The sequence below is a fragment of the Notamacropus eugenii genome, chromosome 3, assembly GCF_028372415.1.
Source record: "Notamacropus eugenii isolate mMacEug1 chromosome 3, mMacEug1.pri_v2, whole genome shotgun sequence".
NCBI classification, from domain to species: domain Eukaryota; kingdom Metazoa; phylum Chordata; class Mammalia; order Diprotodontia; family Macropodidae; genus Notamacropus; species Notamacropus eugenii.
In genome coordinates this window covers 133,495,206-133,505,162 of record NC_092874.1, presented here as the reverse complement: position 1 = coordinate 133,505,162, position 9,957 = coordinate 133,495,206, and the positions used below count along the sequence as shown (strand labels likewise).

General features: G+C 35.5%; 2 pseudogenes; both read left to right on the top strand.

The window, feature by feature from the left end:
* Nucleotides 1-7,876: 7,876 nt before the first annotated feature.
* On the top strand, nt 7,877-8,752 carry LOC140531264 (small ribosomal subunit protein uS2-like; annotated as a pseudogene).
* Nucleotides 8,753-9,278: 526 nt separating this feature from the next.
* Nucleotides 9,279-9,545, top strand: LOC140531263 (mitochondrial import inner membrane translocase subunit Tim9 pseudogene; annotated as a pseudogene).
* The last annotated feature ends 412 nt before the right edge of the window (nt 9,546-9,957 follow it).

The window sequence follows — 9,957 nt, the reverse complement described above, 5'->3', positions numbered from 1 at the left end:
GAAAAAGAGCATGGAGGTAAAGACAGAGATAGTAATCATAATCATGATTATGAGATTATGGGATGAACTCTTCCATAAAATGGGGATGGATAGAAGAATAGATTAAAAAACCGTAATCTAACAATATGTTGTTTACAAGAAGCACATTTAAAACAGGGGGATACATACGGAGTAAACATAAAATATGTTGTACTTCAGCTGAGGTAAAAAAAAAAAAAGCAGAGGTAGCAATCTTAATTTCAGACAAAGCGAAAGCAGAAATAAATCTAATCAAAAGAGATAAGGAAGGAAACTATATCCTGCTAAAAGGTATCATAGATAATGAAGCAATATCATTACTAAACATATATACTTCAAGTAGCATAGCATCCAGATTCTTAGAGGAGAAGTTAAGAGAGTTACAGGAAGAAATAGACATCAAAATGATACTAGTGGGGGACCTTAACCTCCTCCTCTCTGAACTTGATAAATGTAACCTCAAAATAAAAAGAAAAAAGTTAAGGAGGTGAATGAAACTCTGGTAAGGTATGGGGAGAGAAAGGAGTATACCTTTTTCTCAACAATACATGGCAGATATATAAAAATGGATTGTGTTCTTGGGTATGAAAACCTCACAATCCAGTGCAGAAAGGCACAGATAGTCAACACATCCTTCTCAGATAATAATGCAAAAAAAATTATATAATAAAAGTCCGTGAAAAGATAAAGCAAAAATTATTTGAAAACTAAATAATCTAATCCTAAACAATGAATGTGTTAAACAACAAATCACAGAAGGAATCAACAACTCTATTTAAGAGAATGACAATAATGAGACAACCTACCAAAACTTATGGGATACTGCAAAAGCAGTTTTTAGGGGATGTTTTATATCATTGAACACCTATCTGAATAAAATAGAGAAAGAGGGGATCAATGAATTGTGCATGTAGCTGAAAAAGCTAGAAGAAGAACAAATTAAAAATCTCTAGGTAAATACCAAATTAGAAATACTGAAAACCAAAGAAGAGATTAATAAAATTGAAATTAAGGACACTATTGAACTAATAAATAAAATTAAGAGTTGGTTTTGTGGGGAAAAAAAAGCAATAAAATTGATAAGCCTTTGTTCAATTTGATTAGAAAAAGAAAGAAGAAAGTCAAATTACCAATGTCAAAAATGAAAAGGGTGAACTCACCTCCAATGAGGAGGAAATTAAAACAATAATTAGAAACTATTTTGTTCAACTGTATGCCCATAAGTTTGACAATCTACATGAGATGGATGCATATTAAAAAATATATAAATTGCCCAGACTAACAGAAAAGGAAGTTAAATACTTAAATAGCACCATGTCAGGAATAGCAATAGAACAAAGCATCAATGAACTCCCTAGGAAAAAATCTTCAAGGCCAGATGGATTTACAAGTGAATTCTATCAAACGTTTAAAGAACAATTAATTACAATACTATATAGACTATTTGGGAAAACTGGTGAACAAGGAGTCCTACAAAATTCTTTTTATGATACAAATATGGTTCTGATACCTAAACCAAGAAGAGTCAAAAAAGACAGGGAAAATTATAGACCAATTTCTTTAATCAATATAGAAGCAAAAATTTTACATATTAGCAAAAAGAGCACAGCAACTTATCATGAGAAAAATACATTATGATCAAGTAGGATTCATATCAGGAATGCAGAACTGGTTCAATATTAGGAAAATCATAAGCATTAGTGATCTTAACAACAAAGCTAACAAAAACCACATGATTAACTCAATAGATGAAGAAAATGCTTTTGATAAAATACAATGCTGATTCCTATTGAAAACACTGGATAACAGAAATAAATGGAACTTTCCATAAAGTAATAAGCAGTATCTACCTAAAACCATCAGCAAGCATTATATGCAATGGGGATAAGATCAGGGGTGAAACAAGGATGTTCATTATCACCACTGTTATTCAATATGGTACTAGAAATGTCAATTTATCAATAAGAGAAGAAAAAGAAACTGAAGAAATTAAAGTAGGAAAAAGAAGAAACTAAGTTATCACTCTTTGAAGATGATATGATGATATGCTTAGAAATTCCAGGGAATCAAATAAAATAACTACTTGAAATAATAAACAACTTTGCAAAGTTGCAGGTTACAAAATAAAACCAGATAAATCATCTGCATTCCTATATTTTACTAACAAAGCGCAACAGCAAGAGATAAAAAGAAATATCCCATTTAAAGCTATGATAGACACTATAAAATATCTGTGAGTCTACTTGCCAAAACAAACCCAGGGTCTGTATGAACACAATTACAAAACACTTTGCACAAATAAAATCAGATCCAAATAAGTGGAAAAATATCAGTTGCTTGTGGGTAGGCCTAGCTAATATAATAAAAATAACAATTCTGCCTAAATTTATTTACTTATTCAGTGCCATACCAATCACGCAACCAGATAATTATTTTGTAGAGCTAGAAAAAATAATATCAAACTTCATTTGGAAGAACAAACGGCCCAGAATATCAAGGGAACTAATGAAGAGAACTAATGGGGAAGGTGACCTAGCCCTAACAGATTTCAAATTGTGTTATAAAACAGCAATCACAAAAACTGACTAAAAAATAGAGGGGTAGATCCGTGGAATAGGTTAGGTACTCAAGACACAGTAGTCAATGAATATAGCCATCTACTACTGTTTGATAAACCGAAGGACCTTAACTTCTGAGATGAGAACTGACTCTTTGACCAAAATTGCTATGGAAACTGGATAGCAGCATAGTGGAAACTGGGCATAGATACCATACACAAAAATAAATCTAAATGGATACATGATCTAGGGATAAAGACTGATACTCCCGATTTGGGTAGCAAGAAATAGTGTATTTGTGAGATTTATTGAGAATGGAGAAGTTTTTGACCAAACAAGACATAGAGAATATTATGAAGTACAAAATTGATAATTTTGATTAAATTATATTGAATATATTTTGTACAAACAAACCCAATACAACCAAGATGAGGAGGGAAGCAGAAAACTGGGAAAGAATTTTTGCAACTAGTGTCTTTGATGAAGGCTTCATTTCTAAAATATATAGAGAACTGAGTCAAATGTCCAAGAATGAAAGTCATTCCTCAATTGACAAATGTTCAAAGGTTATAAACAGGCAGCTTTCTTAGGAAAAAATTGAAGCTATCTATAGTTATATGAAAAAATGCTCTAAGTCACTATAGATCAGAGAGATGTAAATCAAAACAGCTCTGAGATACCACATCACAGCTTTCAGATTGGCTAACATGACAAAACAGGAAGTTGAAAACTGTTGGAGGAAATATGGGAGAGTTAGAATTCTAATTCATTATTGGTGGAAACTGAGCTGATCCAATCATGCCAGAGGGCAGTTTGGAACTATGCTCAAAGTGCTGCAAAATTGTGCATACCCTTTGACCCAGCAATATTGCTTCTAGGACTATATCCCAAAGAGATCACAACTATGGGAAAGGATCCTACATGCTCAAAAATATTTATAACAGCTCTCTTTTTGATGGACAAGAATTGGAAATCAAGATTTTGTCCATCAATGGGGAATAGCTGAACAAATTGTGGTATATGAATGTAATGGAATACTATTGTGCTATAAGAAATGATGAACAGGAAGACTTCAGAGAGGCCTGGAAGGACTTATATGAACTGATGCTGAGTCGAAGGAATAGAACCAGGAGAACTTTGTACACAGAAACAACCACAATGTGTGAGGAATTGTTCTGGTCAACTTAGTCCTTCACAGTAATTCAAGGATCTAAAAAATTCTTGAGGCAAAATGCCTTCCACATCCAGAGAAAGAACTATGGAATTGAATCACAGAATGAAGCAGACCATGTCTTTCATTTTATATTTTACTTTATTTTATGGTTTCTCCCATTCATTTTAATTCTTCTATGCAACATGACTAAGATGAAAATGTATTTAATAAGAATGTATCTGTAGAACCCATATAAGATTGCATGTCATCTTAGGGAGAGAGGAGAAGGGGGGAAGAAGGGAGGGGATAAAGCTAAGATGTATGGAAGTGATTGTAGAAAACTGAAAACAAAATGATTTTAAAAAAGAAAATGAAAGAAGAGACAAAAAATTTCAAGAAGAGCTAAAAAATGCATGCATTCCTTTTGAATCCTATTCAGTAATCATAAAGGTCCATTATATCCCCCCACCCACATCCTTCCATATTCTTTCTGGGCCCTTAAATGTTTTATTGTCTTTATTTCAGTTGCATTTGTCAGTTTGGAAAGAACACAATGAAGTACCCAACAATTATTGTTTTATAGTCTTGGTCAGTCCTTGAATTACTTAGATACTGTGATATTTGATGCTTATAGTCATGGTTGATATTATTTCATTATCTATGGTGCCTTGAAACATAATGTAGTTTCATTTCTTATTTCTCTTACCTATGTCTATTTTTACTGCTGGGTTTCTGAGATGATGATGGCTTCTTCTGATTTATTTTAGAATCTTTTGAGATATAGTAGAGAGTTTCCTGATACTTCATTTCAAGTATAATGCTTATATTTTAAGTAGTTCTTATAAACAACAAATTATTGTTTTTGTCTTGATCTTTCTTGCCATGCTTTTCCATGATAATAGGCAAGTTCATCCCATTTCACATTCATGGTTATTATTGTGAATTTAGTTTTTCCTTTCATCACTTCCCATAACAATGTTTCCTCTCGTCCTCCAATCCCTTTTAAAAAAAGAAAAAAAAAGGACTCAGTTTATTAACAATTACCTGTAGTTGGATTAAGCTTATTCTTATCCTCTTCCCCCACTTGCACAGTGAGTTTTATTCTTTCTTTTCCCCTTTGTAATCAGCTCTTTCTAGTTGAGAATTGTTTTTAATTCAATGATTTCTCTTTCAATAAAGCCCACCATTTTATGTTCTCTTGTACCTTGATTCTCCTATCTCCAACTTTTTGTTACATTTCTGAGTTAGGGCAGCTAGGTGGTGCAGTGAATAGAGCACCAGTGCAGGAGTCAGGAGGATCTGAACTCAAATCTCACCTCAGACACTTGGCACTCACTAGCTGTGTGACCTTGGGCAAGTCACTTAACCACAACTGCCTCATCCTGGGTTATCTCCAGTCATCCTGATGAATATCTGGTCATTGGATTCAGATGGCCCTGGAGGAGAAGTGAGGCTGGTGCCCTGCACAGCCCTCCCTCACTCAAAACAAAGTCAAGTGCAAATCATGTCATTATTTCTCCGATGGTGTGATCTTCTTTGACAATGAAGGACAATACATTTCTGAGCTAGTCTACTATGACAGGAATTCCATTCTAGCAAATATACTTCCAAGAAAAAAAAAACTATCATCACAAAAGGTTTTTAAACTGTAAATGATACCTCATTTTAGAGCAATATGTGATTTACATACTAATACTGAATCCTGTATTCAGATGAAGTTGGAATGGTTCCATGTAATACATGGGAATGAGATCTGACCTATAGTTCTTTTTCACTGGGAGAAGGCATGATAGAACCTGAGTTTGATGTTCTACAATTCCTTAGGCTCAGGTCAACTTTAATTTGATGACTTTGGAGTCTCATATGCTTACCTTTCACATATTTGAGTTGATCACTTCTCATACAAATCCATTACCAGCACTTAACATGGCCTCTTTTATATTAAGGAAGAGAAAATATTCTTAGGCATAGGCTTATTATTGAAATCTACAAAGTGAATTCCAAGCAACCTGCACATTATATAATCACCACTTCTGAACTTCTCCTGTGAATTAAGAATAAAATGAATGGGCGACTGGCTGTGTATTGGAAAAGACTGTTCACTTAGGCATAAATAACCCACTCGAAGGGTGGGATTAGATCTTATTGCTGAAGGAAATACTTTGCATAAAAATGCCATTAAGGTAGAATCCTGGTGGGATATTATGGCATAATAGTTTCAGTATTTTAGAAACCTGAACTTTGTTTTATAAAACAAAACTGCCTCTTCTCTTAGAGGAGACCACAATGACTGAGAGTGCTGTAACATTTTTTTCTTTATTTCTTCACCTAGTTTTACTGCTAGAAGCAATGCTATTGCTTGAGAAAGGTACTAAATCATACTGTTAGCTGTGCCCCATTATTTTATACACTTCGTGTTGGAACTGGAAATACTTTCAAATAGAAATTTATATGGAAGCATTAAATAACATCAAGCTCAACGTGTTTCTTCAAGGATGAACTAACTGTTCGTATACAGTTTGTACTTAATAGCCTGGTGGATGGGTTTGGAAGAGCCTTTCAGGGCAGAAGGGGCTGATATCTTCTGTACTTGGCAACACTCAAGTTGAAAGTTTTAACAACAACCAAAAAAAAGTTGTGTTGGGCACATTGCTTTTTATGGTCTAATTTTTCTGGGAGCTGTATTGATCAAAACTACTTTGGCAGCTGAAACAGAACAACAGAGTAATGTCCGAGTTCCTACATACAGCCAAATAATAGCCTAGTGTAGTAAATGAAAAGCAAGACAAAGAGGTCCTAAGAGAGCACATAAAACGTAGTATTACAGAATATTAAATCCACTGCAGATATCCAGTAGCATATGAACAAAATTAAAATAGACAGTCTGAAGCTGCGAGCTGGGAAACATTAATTCATTTCCCACTAATGTTTCCCTAATGGATAGCTCCAATGCATGATGGGGATTTATTTTTAAATAATGTTATTTCACCACTAACTGACCTTCCTGTCTGATCCAATTTACATAAGGAATGAGAATTCTTGCAAGGAAGAATTGTCTAAGAAAGAAAAACTTCTTGAATCTACATACCAAAGATGTTCCCCAGGATAGGAACCTTGTTTTTAGAAGGGTCTGAGAAATGTATGGACCAATGCTAAGTAAAGTTTAGTCAGTAACTGAGGATGTAGTTTTGTAGTGGATGACTGAAGATGCCTGAAATCAGATTGGAATTTGATGAATTTGACAAGCCTATTCAAAGTAGCAGCCAATAGCGCAAATAGTAATTCTGTGCATAAGTAATTCTAATGTAGTGAAGAATAATTTTTGTCATTACCGAAATAATAGAATAAAAATGGGTTGTACATGCAACTTAGATAATTATTTGGTTTGATTTGATCAGAAAGAACATTCTGCTGGAATCTAAGACGGATAGGCCTCTTCTACCTTGCATTTAGATAGTATTATGGGTATTCTATAGAGAGACATATAGATAGAAAGAAAGACAGATGAGTTTCATAATTTAGAGTTCATGGAATCTCTGCAGGTTTGTGAATAATTTCAGGAGGAATTTGGATTTAGATAGGAAAACAGATTTCAGTTTTATAAAAAAAAACTTCTAAATGAAATTTATCTTTTCCATAAATTATTTAAAAGCATTATTTTTAATGAGAAAGGAGGTCCGTAATCTTTATAAAATGATGAAAGGAGTCTATGACACACAAAAGTTTAAGAACTCCATATCTATAACTATATTCATTTCTATCCATATTCATATCCATATCCAAATCCATATCTATATTGGTGTATATAATTGTATCTGTATCTCTATCTCTATATTTGTTCCTGTATATAGTTAGTCTAGTCTTAAAACATTTGTATGTATGATGCATTTTTATGCACCACTTCAGGTATTTGGGAATTTTAACTGGAGACCAACCATAGTCATGTTTGGAGCTTTGTAAGTTACCCAAGTAAATGGTAGGCAAACAAAACAGAGAATAGTATGTTACCTCTTGAAAACTGATTTTGAATATCTGTCCAAACATCTCTTCAAAATTCCATAGCCCAGCCTTTCCGCGCTATCCCTAGCAGGGCTCCATATTGCGTTGTTCTTGGTTTCTGTCGTAACTTTAAAGGGAAACTTTCACGATATCCAGAGCCCTAGATGTCCTGCAGATGAAGGAGGAGGATGTCCTCAAATTCCTTGCTGCAGGAACCCATTTGGATGGCACCAACTTGGACTTCCAGATGGAACAGTACATCTACAAAAGAAAGAGCGATGGCATCTACATCATTAACTTGAAGAGAACTTGGGAAAAGCTTCTGCTGGCAGCTCATGCCATTGTGGCCATTGAAAATCCAGCTGATGTTAGTGTCATCTCATCCAGGAACACTAGCCAGGGGGCTGTTCTGAAATTTGCTGCTGCCACTGGCGCTACACCTATTGCTGGACGTTTCACACCAGGCACCTTCACTAATCAGATCCAGGTAGCTGCCTCTTGGTGGTCACTGATCCTAGGGCAGATCATTAGCCTCTGACTGAAGCATCATATGTTAACCTTCCAACCATTGCACTGTGCAACACAGACTCCCCACTGCGCTATGTGGACATTGCCATTCCATGTAACAACAAGGGAGCTCACTCAGTGGGTCTGATGTGGTGGATGCTGGCCCGTGCAGTCCTACTTATGCATGGCACCATCTCCCGTGAACACCCATGGGAGGTTATGCCTGATCTTTACTTCTCCAGGGATCCAGATGAGACTGAAAAGGAAGAGCAGGCTGAGAAGGCAGTGACAAAGGAGGAGTTTCAGGGTGAATGAACTGCGCCCACCTCAGAATTCACTGTTACTCAGCCTGAAGTGGCAGATTGGTCTGAGGTAGAACAGGTGCCTTCTGTACCCATTCAGCAGTTCCCTACGGAAGACCGGAGTGCTCAGCCAGCTACTGAGGACTGGTCTGCAGCTCCTACTGCTCAGGTCACTGAGTGGGTAGGAACTACCACAGAGTGGTCTTAAGTTTTACCCCAGACACTCTAATAATGTTGGAAAAAATGCTGTTGGAAAAATAAACAATGGTTTCTTACAAAAAAAAAAATTCCACAGCCCAAATTGTATTGCCAAACCCATTCCTTCACAGTCTAATGCCTACAAACAGATTGGATTTTACACAAAGCCACAATTATGTTTTAAATGCCTGGATCTGACATACTGAATTAGCTTTAAAACCAAAGCACAACAAAATACATTTATATAGTTGTGTTCTTTAAAGTTGCTTTGAATAGATAGTCTTCCTGTTACCTTACTAGGGAGGCTACTCATCCATTCGGGGGGATGTACATAAAGATTAATGAAAACTTTCCTGATTTCACAACAGGTGTTGTCTTTATTTAAGCCAACCATTGCTCTTCGTAATCTCATTTTAGAGGCATCTGGTGACACAGTGATTGGAGGGGCTACTAGGCATGGAGTCAAGAAGATTCAAATTCATCCTCAGGCACTTATTAGTTGTGTGGTTCTTAGGGACTGACTGATCTATATATCAAAAGAGTATGACTGCACAAATATCTGAAACTGATCAGATTAAACAGTTAAAAGATTTTCTTGGAACTTACAATCAACTCACAAAAACCTGTTTTCTGGATTGTGTTAAAGACTTCACAACAAGAGAGGTTAAACCAAAAGAGTCTACCTGCTCAGAACAATGCCGACAAAAATATTTTAAAATGACACAAAGAATGTCCTTGAGATTTCAAGAGTACCACATTTAACAGAATGAATCTCTGGCTGCAAAAGCAAGACTCCTTGACCAACCATGATAGAACAATGTTTATGGATGGACGTTTCCATAAAGCAGTGCCAGCAGTTGTTGCATTGAAAGTGGGAGTTCTTTTGATCTTAAACTGTTGTCAATATTTGCACCATGTCAATGATTGTGAGCATTTGGCAAGTGGAAACCACTGGAGAAACACATGTGCTTCTTACCAGCAATAAACAAAATACAAGATCTTGTCTTATTGTGCAAAGATACTATTAAGAAGCAACCTTTGTTGGGGCTTTAAAATTCAAAAGCTTGGCCACTTGATTAGCAAAATAAACCATTATTTCTTCCAAAAAAAGTTGCTTTGGATACAGAAATAGTAAATACTGAAACATTGTTCTTAGGGGAAGTACAGGGTTAGGTTCCGGCAAGCCTCTGGTCACAACATTTCCTTTAGCACTTTCCAGGAC